Below are 18,432 nucleotides of genomic sequence, written 5' to 3' on the forward strand. Positions count from 1 at the left end.
AAATTTATAAGTTGTTAAGTATACACAAATATAGACTTATATGATACTCAGTATTTTAAAAAATCTTTATGTAGTAAAGACCCTCTTTATCTTTGATAATGCTTTCTGTTTTAAAGTCTCTTTTGTCTTATGTTAATTTCATGTCTTATGTTAATCTCATTGTTATTATTTTGGTCAGTATTTGTCTATGTAGTTTCTCTTCTTTTTATCTTTTCTCATGTGTTTCTCTTATTGATGTATCTCTTGTGAAGAATATATATCTTTAAAAGAAAGAAGCAAACAGCTTTGCAATTTTTGTGTTTCTATCAGATAGTTCATTTCATTTACAATTCTTGTGATTTTGAATATATTCTGACTTGTTTTACCATCTTACTTTAACTTACATTTTGTTTTGTTTGTCTCATTCTATTTCTGTTCCTTAATGATAAAGCTAACACTTGAAAATTTTCTACTTTTTCAGAAGATATGATCTTCACATTTTAATAAGGTGTAATGTGCCATTCTGCTTATGAAGACAAATTATAGTTGCAATTTAACAACCAAGAAGATATGCAGAAGTTAATGGCCTGATTCTTAGCATTGCCAAAATATGTCAATCATTTGTTGATAAAAACGGTCTAATAGGTGAAAGAAATCTTGTACTTTAGCTTTTTTAATGGTTTTTGTCTTGCAATATGCCGGGTAAGCTGTGGAAACACCATAACTTTTATTTTTTTTAATCACAAACTGATTTAATGAGGGTTTCCCTCACTTCTTATTTTTTTCCCTGTGTCTGGATGTGTCTCTGGCTGCTTGGTTTCTAGAGATTCTGGAACCCATGCACGAGCCTGCAGACTTTGCTCTCTTTTTTAGCCATTAGCTGGCCTCCACCAACAGCCACGCAGTTGCCCACAGCCACTCACAACCCGCAGGCTGCAGCGACTAACACAAAGAAGCAATTATACTTTTATGTTAGAGATATTTAGCAAACAAAGAAAAGTAAAGCTCAGAGGCTTGGATGGAGGTAAAGCGTAAGAGAGACAGAGATTTTTAAAGTTCATGGAACTTTTCTTAAACAATCAAAGAAACCAACACCACTTCTGTTTTGTTTGCTTTGCCAGTCTCTCTGTGCTCTTTTATTTCCTGTTTATTGATCTGGTTTTCACATCCCATCATTTAGTCCTGGTCTAAAGAATTTTATGTTGCAGCTTGTTCAAGAGGCTATTCTGTTCAGTGACGTTATAAAATAGCTCCAAATTCCATTGCTTAATGAGAAACATTTTTTTAAAAAATCGTTGAGAACTAAAAATTGAAGTTGTGGATATGTTGGAGCCATGGGAAAAGAGACTTCTTTTTAAATATTCTTTATAGTGTTCAAGGATTAAAAGAATCAGCACTTAAAAGTAATGTCAAAAGTCCTTTTATTTTTTATTTTATGTATTTGAGTTGTGGCTCATGGCATATGGAACTTGACCACTGGGCCACCAGGAAAGTCCCCAAATGCCCTTTTAAAATAAATGATCCTATAATATGATATTGTCTTCAGTCTAATGCCAACACTGCATGTGATCTGTTCAGACTTTTCAACCTGTCCTTGACTCTTCTCAGATGTCAGCTGGTGCGTGCTTTAGAAATGTAAACCAGCATTTTATATGCATCTAAGCAGATTATTATAAGGCAGGCAAATTTGCTAGGGGAAAACCCAATGGGGATGAATGCCTGTCTTCCTTATGGTGAATAGTACATGGACTTTGGAACTGTCTTCAATTACTCCATCAGTTTTGCTGGTTTTGAAGCTCAGGCCATAGGAAAGCTTTATTTATTTTGTAAAAATAGTTTTAGGAGATAAGGATCAAAATTAAATATTCAGAACAGGTGCTTGTCTGCAAATGTGTACATGCATTGGCACATAGCTTGTGAATTTGCAGCATGTGCCAGCTTGGTAATTATGGGTGGAATTTGGGCATTAGCTCTAGAAAATGTAAACTTCAGTGGGTTTTTTCTTTCTCTCTCATCTGAACAAAACCATCCAGGACTGTGTATTTTCCATGAGAATAGTAATAATCCAGAAATGAGTACTGAGGAATTAATTGTTTCATGAGAGATAAGTGTGTTTACTCCCAAAGTGCCCCTTTAAAATGCAATCTTTGTAAAATATATCACCCAAATTTTGCAGCCTTCCTTCATGTAATATACTAGATAGAATTTAAGCTTCTCTAGATGCTTAGGGTAGGGTCATTATTAGAAAATTTTGTTATTTTTCAATGTAAGAACACAAGGTGCCTATGGGCTTGTTGAGTTGTGTGGAGATATAGGCCCTGAATTAAATGCTTTGCAGCCTGTAGTCACTGACTTTTTCTTATCTCCTCTCCATACTTTTTCTATTTCTGTCTTATGATAAAACTGATGCTCCTAGTTTTAATTCCTGACTTATTTACTATCCTTTACATTTATTGTTTGAATTGATAAATTATTGGTCATTATTGAAGCTGGGCAATGTCTACATACTGCTTACTTTATTCTGTGGACTTGGGATATGCTTGGATATTCCCAAGGTGGATTTGGACAGGACACAGGAACAATTAACCTTTAGGTGAGGGCTTGTGGCAGATTGCACTTCCCCAAGATGGCTGCCAACTATCTTTCATTCCACATTCCCTTCTGCAGCATGACCTCGACCCCCAATCCTATCCCCTACACCTATTCCCTTATATCTGGTGAGGTTTGTGATGAATATGGCAGACACAGCACTATGTGTCTTCTAAGACCAAGTCACGAAAGGCAAGGCACGTTTTGCCTTGTCACTCACTTTTGAAGGCTTGCGTCGTTAAGAGATCTGACTTCCTTGCTAAGAGGAAACCTAGGTAGGCTACTTAGAAATACCACATGGAGGGGGCATAGTTGTCAGCTCCAACGGAGGCCCCAGTTGAGAAGCTTTAACTTCCTGGCACATAAGTGAACACACCTCTAGAAGATCCTAGCCTTCAGTTGCTAAATACTCCTCCCAAAGTCCACTCTTCCTTCACTCCCTTACCCCCTTCCCATCCTTGCTGTTGAATTTTCCCAACTGAGGCCTCAACATCAAGCAGCAGAGTCAAACAGTTCCTGCTGTGTTCTCTCCTAATCCCGAATTACGAAAAGTGGAGTGGTTTGTTACACAGCAGTAGTAATGGACACAAAGCCCTGGGGATTATTCTACAAGTGAAGACCAAGACTTTTAGTGCTTAGTCTTTGAGAAGCACTGTGTGGGGTTGTGGTTAAGACATTGAGCTCTGGGGTTGGGCAGATCTGGATTCAAATCTTGGCTCCACCCTAACCAAGGTGAAATTGTAATCCTCTGTGCAGGAAATGGAGACAATACTAGTATCCCGTCATGGGGTTTATAATGATGAACTATTCAATATATACCATATAGCAAAGTGAATAGCATAGTACAAATACTCGGTAAAACTTTTTTTTTCTTTTTTTAATGTGTGAAATGTATGACTTCTTAAAGACTCCTATTAGTGCCTTCCTGATTCTCAGCTGGATTCCAGATACTTGAACTTTCCCAGATAAATTCAGTTCCATTAAATTACTGTTGGGCTTCCCAGGAGGCACTAGTGGTAAAAACCCACCTGCCAATGCAGGAGACATGAGAGACTCAGGTTTGATCCCTGGGTGGGGAAGATCCCCTGGAAGAGGGCATGGCAACCCACTCCAGTATTTTTGCCTGGAGAATCCCATGGGTAGAGGAGACTGGTGGACTATGGTCCATAAGATCCCAAAGAGTCAGACACAACTGAAGTGACTTAGCATGCACACATGCATATTACTATTAGGCAATGTTATTTTCACAACCCAAAGCTTGGAGAGAAAGTAGCGGCATACATCTTTTGAAGCAGACGTTGCTAGACTATAAATTAGAAGAGGGCAGGGACCACATCTTTTTCATCATTGGCTCTCTAGAGCAAACACTGTTGAACACATAGGAAAAGCTCTCTAAGTGCTATTTGTGTGAATTACCACAAAATCCTATTTGGTAGCCTTTGGATGACACAAAAGAATCACCTTATCATTTGCTTATTTTCAGTTATCAAAGATAAGGAATTTGCTGGAAAAAATTAACCCAGAAGTCTAAAATGTTAATATATATTACTTTCAGATGTTTTAATTTTATTTAGAACCACAGAAGCACACACAATATTAAGATAATCCACTTTTCTATTTGTAGATGTAGAATATCTTCTCCAGATCCTTGAAATATTATGATAGATCTGAAATAAGTTCTTAGGTAATTAGCCCAATGCATTTTTGTAGAAGTTTTTACAGTTTTGGTTTATATGATTCAGAGGCCAAATTGATTATGTTGAGGAAGCATAGTGATTTAAATTAATTGTAACCTTAACTGATGGCTCAGCAGGTAAAGAATCTGTCTACAATGCAGGAGACACAGGAGACTCAGGTTTGATCCCTGGGTCGGAAAGATCTCTTGCAGAAGGAAATGGTAATCCACTTCAGCATTCTTGCCTGAAAAATCCCATGGTCAGAGGAGCCTGGCAGACTACAGTCCAATGGGTCACAAAGAGTCAGACATGACTGAGCGATGCATGTGGCATGCAACCTTAAACTTACTTCATAATTGCAGTCACACCGGGCAAAGGCTTGATCCTCTTGTCACAACACAGAACACTAATTAGAGTGAAAATGATAAACTATGACAAGGGATTTTGCTGTATTCTAATGATACAATTAATGGAAACACTAGATTCTGATGTTTATTGAGTGAAACACGATATAAGCCCCTCTCCAGGAATTAGATAACCTTGAATGCTTTGGCATTTTATTGATGACTAATTTGGAGTCTACAAAAGCAAATTCTGCTACCCAAGGTCCAGCTTTCCATGTATGTTAGGTTAACCTGTGTTATCTACATAGATTAGGTTATGTTATAGTGACAAGAATGCAAACTGTCTCTGTCACACTATTTCCACTTTAGGTTCAGGTAACTCTACAGGCAGTGCCCCAACCTTCCTGGCCCTTTGATCTTGGACCATCTGCATCTCAGTATTTGTGTGATCGAGCCTTGTGGTGAGGGAAATAAGCACAGAGAATCTTGTCTTAACTCTTGATGCTTTACTCAGAAGTGATCCTCCTCACTTTTGTTTCACACTTGCTTTGCCAAAACAAGTCAAGTGGTCATGTTCAATTTCACCAGGTGAGAAGGAGTCATTCTCCTATGTGTTCAGGGATGGGAAGAGAATGGGGAACATTGGTGGGCTCTAGTAATGTTCCAGAATTTGATTCAATATCTTTTTTTTAGGGCAAAACCTGTTTTCTTCCTCTACTTGCTGAAGATTGCATTGAATATAAATGCAATCTTGTGTCTCTACTGTAATCAGTACAGCTACAATAAAGTACATTGTAATTTACTGCAAAATGGGATTTGGTGGGGGGGTTGTTCTGGCTTGGATTCTTTCCAAGGGGTGGGATACTTAGCACTGAAAATGTCAGAGGGACTGGGTTATAGCACTGCTTTGCTGAGAAAGCATTTCTGAGGCATGGGCCTGGAGAATAGTACCATAGCGAGGCTCTCATTTAGTCTTCTTCCTTGGGACCCTGAGAATAAGACATACAGTTTGGAAAATACTCTTTGGAAACAGAATATTATATTGACATAGTTACTTTGTAGTTGTAAGTATTCACCTTTTTTCTGCTAAGAACCCTAGTGCACAATCACTGCTTCCCCTGTCAGTCCATGCCCAGTTCTCAATTAAAAGAATATATACCCATGGGGAAGGTCTGATAAGACCCAGTTGGCAAGATGTGTTAGCTGTAATCCTTTCCCCCCACTGTAAACCAAACAGGGTATGTTATCCATTTGCCTCTTTTGAAAGGTTGAATATGATTTATATTGCTGTGTCTGAGGTCTTGACTTGTGCAAGAAAAGTGTCAATAATCTGAATCTCTTTGGCACTTTCTCTAATGACTTTTGGCCAATAAGTGCTAAGCAAGCCTTTGATGGAGAGACTATGGTCCAGCATGTTGGTGGTAAACCCTTGGACCAACCTTTTAACTGAAATGCATCATGGTAAAATCTGGGTAGAAAGGGGTCAAACAGGGAATTCCCTGGAGGGCCAGTGGTTAAGACTCTGTGATTTCACTACCAGGCCAGAGTTCAATCCATGGTTGGGAAACTAACAATCTTCAAGCTGTGTGGTGCAGCTAAACAAACAAACAAGCAACAAACTCCCCTCCCCCTCAAAAAAGAACCACACACACACAAATAAGCGAAAGGGGTCAAATAATTTTTGCCCTTTGTGTTTCTTCCACATCACAAAAGAATCCCTATGTATAATTAATACATGAACTTCCCTGGTACATTCCCCCCCCCCATCATATTAATGTAGGATTGGATTGGTGAACTTATACAGGGGTCATGGTGGGGTTGACCTTTCATTCAAAGTCTGCAAAAATGTTTTTCCAATGTGCCTTTCACAGTAAGCACCGGTCATTTAGGAAGCCATCTAAATCAGAGCATGCACTTGGAGTTTGGTGTTTTTCCACATTTTCCATTGTTTTACTATTACCACATATGAAGTTTAAAACAAATACTTTATTTTATTTATGGCTGCACTGGGTCTTTGTTGCTGTGGGTGGGCTTTCTCTAGTTGTGGCAGGTGAGCGGGGACTACCCTTTTACAAATGCACAGGCTTCTCTTTTTTCGGAACACAGGCTCTAGAGCACAGGCTCAATAGCTGTGGTGCAGGGGCTTAGTTGCTCTGAGGAAGCCAGGATCAGGGATCGAACCTGTGTCCCTTGCATTGGCAGGCAGATTCTTATTCACTGTGCCACCAGGGAAATCCCACATGTGCAGTTTTTATCCCTAATAGCATTTTGATAGTTTGCTGCCTTTTTAATAAAAACAGGGCAGTGCATTAAAGGTTGTTGCCTTGCAGCAGGAATAAGAACTATATCCATTTCTCAGGTGTCCGAACAGAGTACCAGTGTCAATCTTTGAAAAAAGAGCATCAGTATCCTGGCCTGAGAGCATTAAAATACACATTGTCTACCAGGGCAATGGCCCTTTCTAAGACAGGGAAATAAGAAAAAGGTGTTTTTTGGGGAAAAGAGCTGATTTTTGCTGCTCATGAGAAAGATTTCTTTGGATTTATTTCTCTATATTATTCTCTGTCTTGATTTTTCCCCCAATATGTATTTCTCAACATACTGTCACATACAATGGTAAGCACATGGTTACATTTTTTCTTTCATTAATTTAACAGCTATGTATCATTTATCTACTATGTGCCAGGAAAGGTTGTTCAGGATAAAGAAATATAATCTTAAAATATTCACTGTCCACTGGGGGAGACAAATAAGCATTAGAGAAATAGAGTAGAAATAGAAAGGTGATAGGAGACCCCACAAAAGGGTATATGTAAGTACCTATGGGGCAGGGGGGCTTCCCTGGTAAAGGGTAAAGAATCTGCTGCAATGCCAGAGACCCAGGTTTGATCCCTGAGTTTAGAAGATCCCCTGGAGAAGGGAATGGCTACCCACTCCAGTGTTCTGGCCAGGAGAATTCCATGGACAGAGGAGCCTGACGGGCTACAGTCCATGGGGTTGCAAAGAGTCAGACACAGCTGAGCGACTAACACTCACTTTCACATGAGGAAGGGGAGGTGAGAGAAAGATCACCATAGCTCTCCTAGAATCTCAAGAGTCTGGAAGGATAAGGGTAAGCAGATCAAAGGGGAAAGTCTCTTGCAGGCAGAGATAAGAACCCAGAGACATTAATCAATAGGAAGTTTGGGGAGTGGCACGTGACCTGTGAAGATGGTAAGAGATGGATTGTGGCAGACCGGGAGACTGACTGAGATCTAGAAGCCAGTCTCACAACTCAGGACTTGGAGGGGTTTGGACTTAGTCTTGTAGGGGTGGGGAGCCTTTGAAAATCAGAGAGGGCTGTGATCTGATTTCCATGTTAGAAAGATAACTGCAAGGACAAAGCCTAGTTTTGCGTGGAAGCTGCCATGTTCTAGGCCCAAGAAGATGGCATGGCAAGAAGAGGGAAGGTGAGGGACTTCCTTGGCAGTCCAGTGTTAAAACTCTGCACCTGCAATGCAGGGGCACAGGTCCGATTCATGGCTGGGGAACTAAGATCCTGAATACCGGGAAGTGAGGCAAAAAAAGAAGAAGAGGGAAGGTGAGGGATATTTACACTAGAAAATTAAGAGAACTTTTTAAGTGATTAGATGCAGAAGGTGAAGGAGGAGAAAAAAATCAGTGATGAGTTCCATATTTCTGGCTTGTGTTACTGGCATTAAACAAGATAAGAATATAGGGTAATAAGCCTGTTTGAAGGGAACATGAATTTGTGATGCCTAAAATTTGAAAAGGATATATCCATTAATATGATAGCACTGGTTACTGTTATGTGCCAAATACTGTGCTAAACTGTATATTTTAACTGACTGAATTCTCACAACTATCTTAACAGGGACAGCTAGTTTCTTCTATTAAATCTATCTTAAGACACATGTTGATATTAAAGATGTTAAAATGTTCTTTATAGAATTGATAAAATATGATATTACCTCCATTTTATGGATGAAGAGACTGGGGCAGAGAATAAATAATTTATGCAAAGTCACAACGTAATTTAATAGAGGAGCTGGATTCAACCCGAAGCAGTCTGGCTCCAGAAATTGCTCATTTGATCACCGAGGTATGTCACTTCTTGGTATAGATGTATCTCAGCAGAATGGAGATTGAGATCTGAGAGTCATCAATACAGATTTTTCTATTACAGGGCAAAAGTGGAGGTGGTGTGTATGGTATCATCAATTTGTGATGAATCTATTTAAGTTAAGAAGTAAATAGCATTATAGTTAAAATGGATAACCAACAAGGACCTACTGTACAGCATGTGGAACTCTGCTCAATGTTATGTGACAGTCTGGATGGGAGAGGGGTTTGGGAGAGAATGGATATGTGTATGTATGGCTGAGTCCCTTCACTGTTCACCTGAAATTATCGTACATTGTTTTTAGTTGGCTATTCAGTACAGTTCAGTTCAGTTCAGTTGCTCAGTCGTGTTCAATTCTTTGTGACCCCATGAATTGCCGCACACCAGGCCTCCTTGTCCATCACCAACTCCCAGAGTTCACTCAAACTCATGTCCATCGAGTCAGTGATGCCATCCAACCATCTCATCCTCTGTTGTCCCCTTCTCCTCCTGCCCCCAATCCCTCCCACCATCAGAGTCTTTTCCAATGAGTCAACTCTTTGCATGAGGTGGCCAAAGTACTGGAGTTTCAGCTTTAGCATCATTCCTTCCAAAGAACACCCAGGACTTTAGATATCCTTTAGAATGGACTGGTTGGATCTCCTTGCAGTCCAAGGGACTCTCAAGAGTCTTCTCCAACATCACAGTTCAAAAGCATCAATTCTTCGGCACTCAGCCTTCTTCACAGTCCAACTCTCACATCCATACATGACTACTGGAAAAACCATAGCCTTGACTAGATGGACTTTTGTTGGCAAAGTAATGTCTCTGCTTTTGAATATGCTATCTAGGTTGGTCATAACTTTCCTTCCAAGGAGTAAGCGTCTTTTAATTTCATGGCTGCAATCACCATCTGCAGTGATTTTGGAGCCCCCAAAAATAAAGTCTGACACTGTTTCCACTGTTTCCCCATCTATTTCCCATGAAGTGATGGGACCAGATGCTATGATCTTAGTTTTCTGAATGTTGAGCTTTAAGCCAACTTTTTCATTCTCCTTTTTCACTTTCATCAAGAGGCTTTTTAGTTCCTCTTCACTTTCTGCCATAAGGGTGGTTAGCTGGCTATACCCCAATACAAAACAAAAAGATTTAAAAAAAATAGCATTGATAATTATAATCCATACTTCTTTTGATGGGCTATGCTGGTGGTTCAGTGGTAAAGAATCCTCCTGCTGTTGCAGGAGACACAGGAAATGGGGGTTCGATCCCTTGGTTGGGAAGATTCCCTGGAGAAGGGCACACAACCCACTCCAGTATTCTTGCCTAGAGAATCTCATGGACAGAGGAGCCTGGTGGGAATACAGTTCATAGGGTCACAAAGAGTCAGACATGACTGAAATGACTAAGCACACACATACTTCTTGTGATACATGAACACATGTCAAAATATCAGAATACACCTATTTTAGGCAAATGTTCTGTAAGAGATACTAAAGATGTGATACCAACAGATTTGTGCAACAGAGTTGCCCAAAGAAAAACTGAAAGCTTTCAGAGAGGAGACAGTGGCACAGTTAATTCTCCTGGCCTTTCAACCTCTGACTTCTCTGATCATTCAGAATTTCCTCACATACTTTGTGAAATGATAGTGGAGAGGGAGCAGGAAATCTGCTTGAGATCATTGCCATGCAAGTGTGGAAGATAAAGGCTATGGGCTTGCATGTGAAGTGCATGATGTCCATAGTCCTGGGGGAATACTTAAATTTCTTACCTGTGGGCAGGTGTGTATTTTTGGCTATTTGCCTTTGCTTACTAGGAAGACGGAATCACTTAGCTCTGTGAGTTACAACTTTTGGGAGGCAATTCTTCTGATTCAATAGCAACAAATTTGTTTTTCAGGCACAGTTTTTTTCCTTCACTTTTTCCCACCCGCCTTCTCTCCTCCATTTCTTCGCTAAATTATCAGTTCCCAATGAGGTAAGGTGGAGGGTCAATACATAGGTTGTTAAAGACAGAAACTCAGTTTACAGAGTTGCAAGGGAAACTAAAGAGAGGCATTGGTGCCCAGTCCTCTGGTTGGTTTAAGCTTTAATCTGGCCAAGAGGATAAGAGAAGAAGAGCTTTGTGGAAGAAGATTATAGATCAGTGTCTGTTTCCTTCTCAGCAGGGTCAGGTGCAGAAAAGAGGTATAAATTGTCTTTGAAAAGAAGATGGTGGAAGAGTCCCAGAGAGAGGGCTGCTTTGGTAGCCAGCAGCCAGCTTTTCAGACGGGGTCAGTGTGAATAACCCTGAGTGGCAGAGGCTTAACCCAAACAATTTCACACGCTTGTAAGTGCCTTTCGTCCAACTCATTGACAGTATAATAACAATAAACAGGGCAAATGAAGAAGCCACTTCAGCAGGGAATGGGTTTTCCAAAGAAGAAAGCCATGTTTTGGAGAAAAGGGATTCTAAAATTCTTTTACTTGGCTGTGTTTTGGCCCCCGAAGAAATCAACAGTTTTTAAATTTTGCTGTGGTTATTTAATCCCACTCTAGTTAAATCATCTTCACCAAATGTTTTTTGAAAACTCTAAAAAATTCCTTAATTGTTTATATAAGGGTACTTAGATAGGAAAGAATTCTATTTATATCCCCTTTAGTGATTATTGGCATAAGACAACAGTCTCGATATCTTTCTTTTGTATTTATTTTCTACCACAACTTCTTCTTTCCACCCAACAACCCATATTAAGTAATCAGATTAGCTACATGATAAATTGCGTTGTGTAAATCTTTTGTAAAGGAGGTGGCTTATACATTCCAAGATAAATACAAAATAGTGAAAGCACCAAAGTCATCTTTAAGAGGCTGAAAACAATTTCTTTTTCTTTAACAGAGAAGAGTTTGGTGGAGACAAGATCTGAAACACAAATGGGAAGTGTAATAACCTCCGGAAAGGTTGAAGTGATAGACTGTTTGGTGGGTAATAAGGCTGGGTGGAACCCAGGCAGGCCTTAGGGCAGAAACTTCTCAAAGAATATACCAGAAATTACATTCTACAGCTGCTAACAACAACTGTGATATGGTGTCCTCCACAAACTGAGGGCTTATATTTGTCTAATTGAGTGACAAGTCCAGAGGTAATCAAATTGGTCTGTTACATGGCATTTCCCTGATGTTCCCTGAGACCAGGCTTCTGTTTTTAGTCTACATAATGGTTGTTGGAGCTCCAGCAATCACATCCCTGACTCAGGTAGGAAAAAAGAGGAGAAAGGGACTGAGCAAAGGGGATCTGCTCATTGAGACGGTCCCCTTTAAAGAGTTTTCCCCAACATTCTACCTAATAACATGCCTATCTACTAAATACCCAAGAAAGGTAGTTTTCTGAACTGGGCACCTCCTCCCTCCCCCAGTAGTTCTGCTAATAAGGGATAGGGGAGACTGGGTAGAATCTAGTAGGCTTTGCCTTTGAAGTGAGAGGGAGCACAACAAATTAATAGCATTGAAGGTAAACCATGCTCATTTTCTTATTTTAGCTAGGGCCAAATTTTTCAGAAGCCAAAATGAAAATGCTGGTTTTTGTTAATACAGTCTAGCCCTAGACATATATGATCAATACTATAACATTTCATGCATCCAGGTATGGCTGAATTATTGGGGTCAATAACTACAGAAAATCTGGAGATCACTGAAGAATTAAGTATTGACACTTGACTGATTACAGAATTCTGGAGGATGGCATGGCAAATTCCTGCCTGGAGAATCCCATGGACAGAGGAGCCTGGTGGACTACAGTCTATGGGGTCATAAAGAGTTGGGCTTGACTGAAGTGACTTAGCATGCATATTTCCTGCATGCTAAGAAATTTGTTGTTATTATTATTATAACTTATTATATTGAATGATGTTTGAGAATAAGGAGATGAATTGGGAACTGGCTCATTTTGTTTAAGCTATTTTTTGGAGAGCTTTTAAGTAGCTGAATTTACCTCCCTAGATTCCATACGATAGAGACAAAATGGCCCCAGGGTTCTAGAAGAGAGCCCTGTAGACACTAGAAGTTTTCTAATTGATCTCAGTGGTGTAATATACAACTTTGTGCAGTTGGTTGTGGTTTTTATTCTCTGAGGAAATTCAAGTCTCTAATAATCTGTCTTGCAACCCTCTGTCCATCAACAACCATCTATTTCTTCTCACAAAACTTCCCGTTGGTCCGCATGTGTCTCTCACCCCCACCCAGCTTATACTGATGGGACCTAAGCAGCAAGTTCATTCTTTAAAAAAAATGTTAAAACAACAAAAATCTTTTCTTAACTCTAACAATTCTCTAATTATATCAAATGACGGTAAGTAGAAGCTGTTGGTAATATAATTCTACAATGTTCAAAATGTTTATTTTGTCTTCTAACTAGGGTAACCTTAAGTGAACAAAGAGTAGGTTTCATGATGGCAATTACTCTTCATGTCTATAGTAATCCAGAATATATCCCAGAAGATTTGGAATGTGGATCACCATCTAAATCCAGAGAGCCTCTGTGCTTGGATTAGCTCCACTGGGCATGAAACAAGGTACCAAATTGATGTTATTTTCTTTTTCTAGAGAACTTAATGCATCATTACACCCCCGTGTGAAGAACAGAAATGAATTTTGCTTTTAAATCTGAACCTACTCAAAAAAAATGTGGAAGGAATAAATTCAAGTGTGTGAAAGCATAAGGAGGCAAAAGGAAATAATTCTATTATATTTATTTTTCAACAAGGGCTTACATCTGTTTCTAATTTACGCAGATTATTGACACATCTGGATGTTTGGCCTTAAGAATTTTAAGTTGCTGTGGTGGCATTTATTTTCTGAATCAACTCTTCAGACCACCCTGGAACTTGTGCAACTAGTTTGGAGAGAAGTTTGTGATATTTTCAATAAAGTTACCTTTTGGCATTTTAGAAACAGTGTAAATGGGATTCTGTCATCTTGTATTTATAAATTGTGGTTTTGAATTTTTGATACCTGTAGGAAAAATAAGACCAAAGCCAAAGGCCTAATGGCTTGACAATGACAAATTATAATAGCTAGATAAAGCTATCAAGGGGACATTGGAGATGGGTGTAAGGTTAGCCATTCATATTAACCACTGGGGACCCTAGATTTCAGCAGAAACCAAAGAGTACAGAAGTGAATGACTGATGGAAATCCTGTTTTCACTTGGCCTGATGGGAGTATGCATTTTAACAAGGAAAATGGAATTGTTAAGAAGTATAATAACATTGATTAATACTTCACCTCTTGGACCTATTCCTTTTGTAATCAGGAGCGAACTTTTCTCCCTATGTGGTCTGATTGGAGTAATTTATTCCAAGGGTATGAATAATGGAGATCATTATTTACTTTAAAGTAAAACCTTTAAAGATTTTAGAAAACAAAAACATGGTGAAACACTTATTTTATGGCAAATATTTTTAAATGGAGTAGCATGATTTTATTAAAAGGAACAGAAGACCGTACATCAAAATGCTATGCAAATTGCCAAAAGCAAAGCAAAACCTTCTTATAGTTCTTTAGTTTAAAGGTACAACAAAAATAATTAAACTCATAATATGATCAGTTTTAGAAGAAGGCTCTTTGGTGTCTTTAGTAGTTCTGGTTTTTTGTTTCATTGTCACAGCCAACCTTAAAATTCTCGCCTGTTAGACATAAAGTCTTACTAGATGGGGTGATGCTGCACAGCAGATTGACATTGAAAAAAAATGATATTCTTTAGAGGCAATTATTGTGTTTCATTTTGAAAGGAAATGATCATATTTATAGAACATCTAGTATATCTGAGAAACAAACTTATCTGTTGTGCTGACGTTCCTGTGTCTTTAGATATTATTTTATTAGATGTTCACAAAATAAAAACTCTAAATATATATTCATGCCTGAGATAGATAATAAAACGTTCCCAAGTATCAGCCCAGAGATTCCCTGGTGGCTCAGCCATAAAGAAGCCACTTGAATGCAGGATTCTTGGGTTCTATCCCTGGTTTGTGAAGATTCCCTGGAGAAGGAATGGCAATCCACTCTAGTATTCTTGCCCAGGAAATCCCATGGACAGAGGAGCCTGGTGGGCTACAGTCCATGGAGTTGCAAAGAGTTGGACACTACTTAGCGGCTAAGCAATAACAGTGGAGGTGTACTTCCTACAACTTTTCAGTAGAGATGGCAGAGAAGGAATTAGAATCAGCAGGCCAAATCCAAAGACCTCAACTTGCATAAACAAACTCTGTAATTAACAATGTTCTTGTTTCTGTTTCAATAGAGTCTTCTTGGAGAAGAAAATGGCAACCCACTCCAGTATTCTTGCCTGGAAAATCCCATGGATGGAAGAATCTGATCGGCTACAGTCCACGGGGTCGCAAAGAGTCCGGACACAACTGAGCGACTTCACTTTCTTTATTTCTTTCTATTTTAAGAAGCTAATAGATGTCCACTGGGATCAACTAATGGGCTCTGGAACTGGTTTCACTGCAGTTCAATAGAGTGGCAGTTTAGTAATGTATAATGATCACTTGAATGATTTAAAAAACCGTATGATTTTTGATATCACTTACAGTCCTGTCATTTCAAGACTCAGATGTCATGAATGTGTAAGTCACAAAGCTAACTGGGAATTATTTATTCATTTGTTTTGGCTAGACTGCACTGCTTGTGGGATCTTAGTTCCCTGACCAGAGACTGAACCCCTGTCCCCTGTAATGGAAGTGTGGAGTCCTAACCACTGGACTGCTAAGGAATTCTGACTTGGAATATTTCTAGTTAATCCTTAGTGCCTAACTCTTGATCAAACACCAATGGGCCTGTAGTAGATGGTTTGACGATGGAAGTTAAGGTGAAAACCGTGTGTACAGACAATGCAAGCATTTCACCCAAGGGAAGCTTCACCTTTCTTCTAACCAGAGTTTGAGTCACAGCTGGGCTTCTGGAGATTATGTAGGCTGGCCTAGTTTTCATCCACCCTCTCTATTTCCTCTGTCCACAGACAACCTGCCAAAAGCAGGGGTGGGGGGAAAGATTTGGGGGAAATTTCCAGCCTCTTTAAGGACAGACTTTTGGAAATGCTCACGGACACTGACAACTAAATAGGGACTGAATAGGACAGTGTTCTTAAGGGACTCTATAAAGGGATCTGGTCATATGTAGAGCGTTTCTTTCCCAGGTGGATCCTTTGCCTGGCCTGTAGGGCGCAGAAAATAACCTTTCTTTCTTGAACATCTAAGGGAATCCATTTCTCTTTCAGTAAACCTTTCTATGGCCTGTTTCAGACTGCTATTGAAGCTATAAATCAAAGAATATGAAGGAGCAAGGCTGGAGTGTGTGTGTGTGTGTGTGTGTGTGTGTGTTTTAGTCACTTAGTGACTGACTCTTGTGACCCCAAGGACTATAGCCTGCCAGGCTCCTCTGCCCATGGAGTTCTCCAGGCAAGAATACTGGAGTGAGTAGGCATTTCCTCTAGGGAATCTTCCCGACTCAGGTATACAACCCAGGTCTTCTGCATTGCAGGTGGATTCTTTACTGTCTGAGCCACCAGGGAAGCCCTAAGACTAGAGAGAACCAGATGTAAAAAAATGCTGGTTCAGAGAGAAGAGGAAGAAAGCAGGAGAAAAGAACTGGGAAGCAAAGGGGCAGAACTGGGTTGGATCCTTGCTCTTTAAGATTCAGTTTCTCTGGTGTATTGCACACCCAGACCTCCCTCGTCCTCGCTTCTGACGGAAACTAGGGAGCTGAAGAAATATGTCTTGGGGCAAATTCCATTGCAAGTTTTGGAGGAGGCAGTCCCAGAATGCTAGGGGTGAAAGGTAAATTTGTTTGTTTGTTTTAAATCATAAACAATCTCCCCCACCCCCTTTTTTTTGTTCGTTTTTCCAAAAGGATCATATGCTTCACATCAATTTGGTTCAAAAAGAACTCACGTCTTCAAACGAAGGCTACCATTTATTTTGCCGTATGTAGCAGTTTTAGGTTGAAAAAGTTTCAGCACAGAAGATCACCTTTAAAACTCCCTGGGACATTCTCACATAAACCAGAATACTTCATAAATGAGAAAAGTTCTTTCTTCAGTTGTTCAGTCTTCTCAATTTCACCTATGTCTTCAGGGTTGAGTTGCTTAATATTGCTGTTAACGTGGTTCTGGATCTTCAAAAACAGGCAGATATCCGTTTTGATATGCCGAAGGCAAGGCTTTTTTTCCCAAAGCATCTCTCCACCCAATACAATAAAGATCGTATTTCCTTATAATATAGATGAGGAATAGAGGCCCAGAAAGGTAAACAGGATGAATGGAAATCTCTGAGTATAACCCAGAGCAAACAAATATTTCTTCATACTTACGTATATTATTTTATTGCTGTCTCCCCTCACTGGAATGTAAGCTACAGGAAGGCAGCTTTTTCTTAATTTATTGAGTTCTGCATCGGGTCTTGGTTGTGGCGTGCAGGCTTCTCTCCAGTCGTGGTGTGAGGGCTCAGTTACTGAGTGAGGGTTTAGTTGCCCCACAGCATGTGGAATCCTAGTTCTCTGACCAGGAATTAAAGCCACATCCCCTGCATTAGAAGGTGGATTTTTAGCTATCAGACCACCAGGGAAGTCCCTTGTTTGTTTGTTTTTTTTCCTATTGAGATATAACTGGCAAACAAGTATCTTTAGTTTTTTTATCTTAAGTAGGAGAAAATAATTATTAAAATATTTTGAAGATTTAAGAAGATGTCTCTTAGTATTTACTAGGTGTGTACAGTATATTACACCCTGAACTTGATGCAGTGGTGAAGAGAAAAGGAGGACACCCTCCATTGAACTGACCATGAGCTGACATGGAACTGAGAGTTGATCTGAACACCTTCCATTGACACTTACAAAATTGGTATTCAATGATGTTATCAGCAAGGGTGAACACAAATGGACACAATATGAAGGTGACGGATGGTTGGCCATTCAGAGAAAGGAGAAGAGTTTTTCTGTCTAGTCTTCTAGGGCTAAGAGTTTGGATGGAATGCCTACAGGAATCATGTCAAGTCTTTGTCCACGATGAGAGTTGAGCTGTCACATACCCAGTCGAAATCCTCTGCATTTGTTGGTTTGTGGATGAAGGAGAATTTCCTCCCTTCAGCCATTCCAGAGGGTTCAGTAGGATTTGGAGTCTTGAGGTATGTGCTAGTCATGACTTGAATCACCAGGAAGAACTCTGCTTATTCTTTCTTCCTTCTTCCTGTTTTGTCTTCTCTTCATCACATTGTGGCTCAAGGCTTTCTCAAAGACCTGCTCTGATGTCAGAATCTATTGTACTTGATCTTTCTCAATGTTTTCTTTTCTGTTTTTACTGGTTGGATCACATTCAGCTCTGATCTCTCACCAACCAGAAATTCCTATTCTTTTGACTCATTCATTTCCTTTACCAGGAAATATCAGGATGAACCATTACATTATCAGGCCTAATCCTTATATGATTTTCTGTTTTCTTTTCATCTCACCTTTAAGGTGCTCTCAGCTATGTTTTAGATTTACAGGGCATGTTTAAAATCTGTTTCCAATGCAAGATATAGATATAGATATATCCAATATAGATATTTTATCTATATATTAGTAAAATCTTTTCAGTCATATCATAACTCATGTATTTTTGAGGACTCAGCATTTTATAGTTATCCAGAAATCTGTAATTCTTTTCTTTTTTTTCCTTTTTTACCCTTGAAGAATGACTTTATTTTGGGGATTTACTTTAAGCAAGT

The 18,432-nt window shown here is 39.4% G+C and overlaps 1 long non-coding RNA gene across 1 annotated transcript in view; it reads left to right on the forward strand.

Moving 5' to 3' along the window:
- Positions 1–17,748, forward strand: part of LOC147361741 (uncharacterized) — an 89,444-nt gene extending 71,696 nt beyond the window's left edge. The window contains exons 3-4 of the long non-coding RNA XR_015137619.1: positions 13,143–13,239; positions 14,970–17,748. This is a non-coding gene — a long non-coding RNA (uncharacterized LOC147361741). The remainder of the gene's footprint in view (positions 1–13,142; positions 13,240–14,969) is intronic.
- Positions 17,749–18,432: the final 684 nt, after the last annotated feature.

This window comes from Bos grunniens, chromosome 12 (genome assembly GCF_055505025.1).
Source record: "Bos grunniens cultivar Pamir isolate PY7600 chromosome 12, Bosgru_T2T1.0, whole genome shotgun sequence".
NCBI classification, from domain to species: Eukaryota; Metazoa; Chordata; class Mammalia; order Artiodactyla; family Bovidae; genus Bos; species Bos grunniens.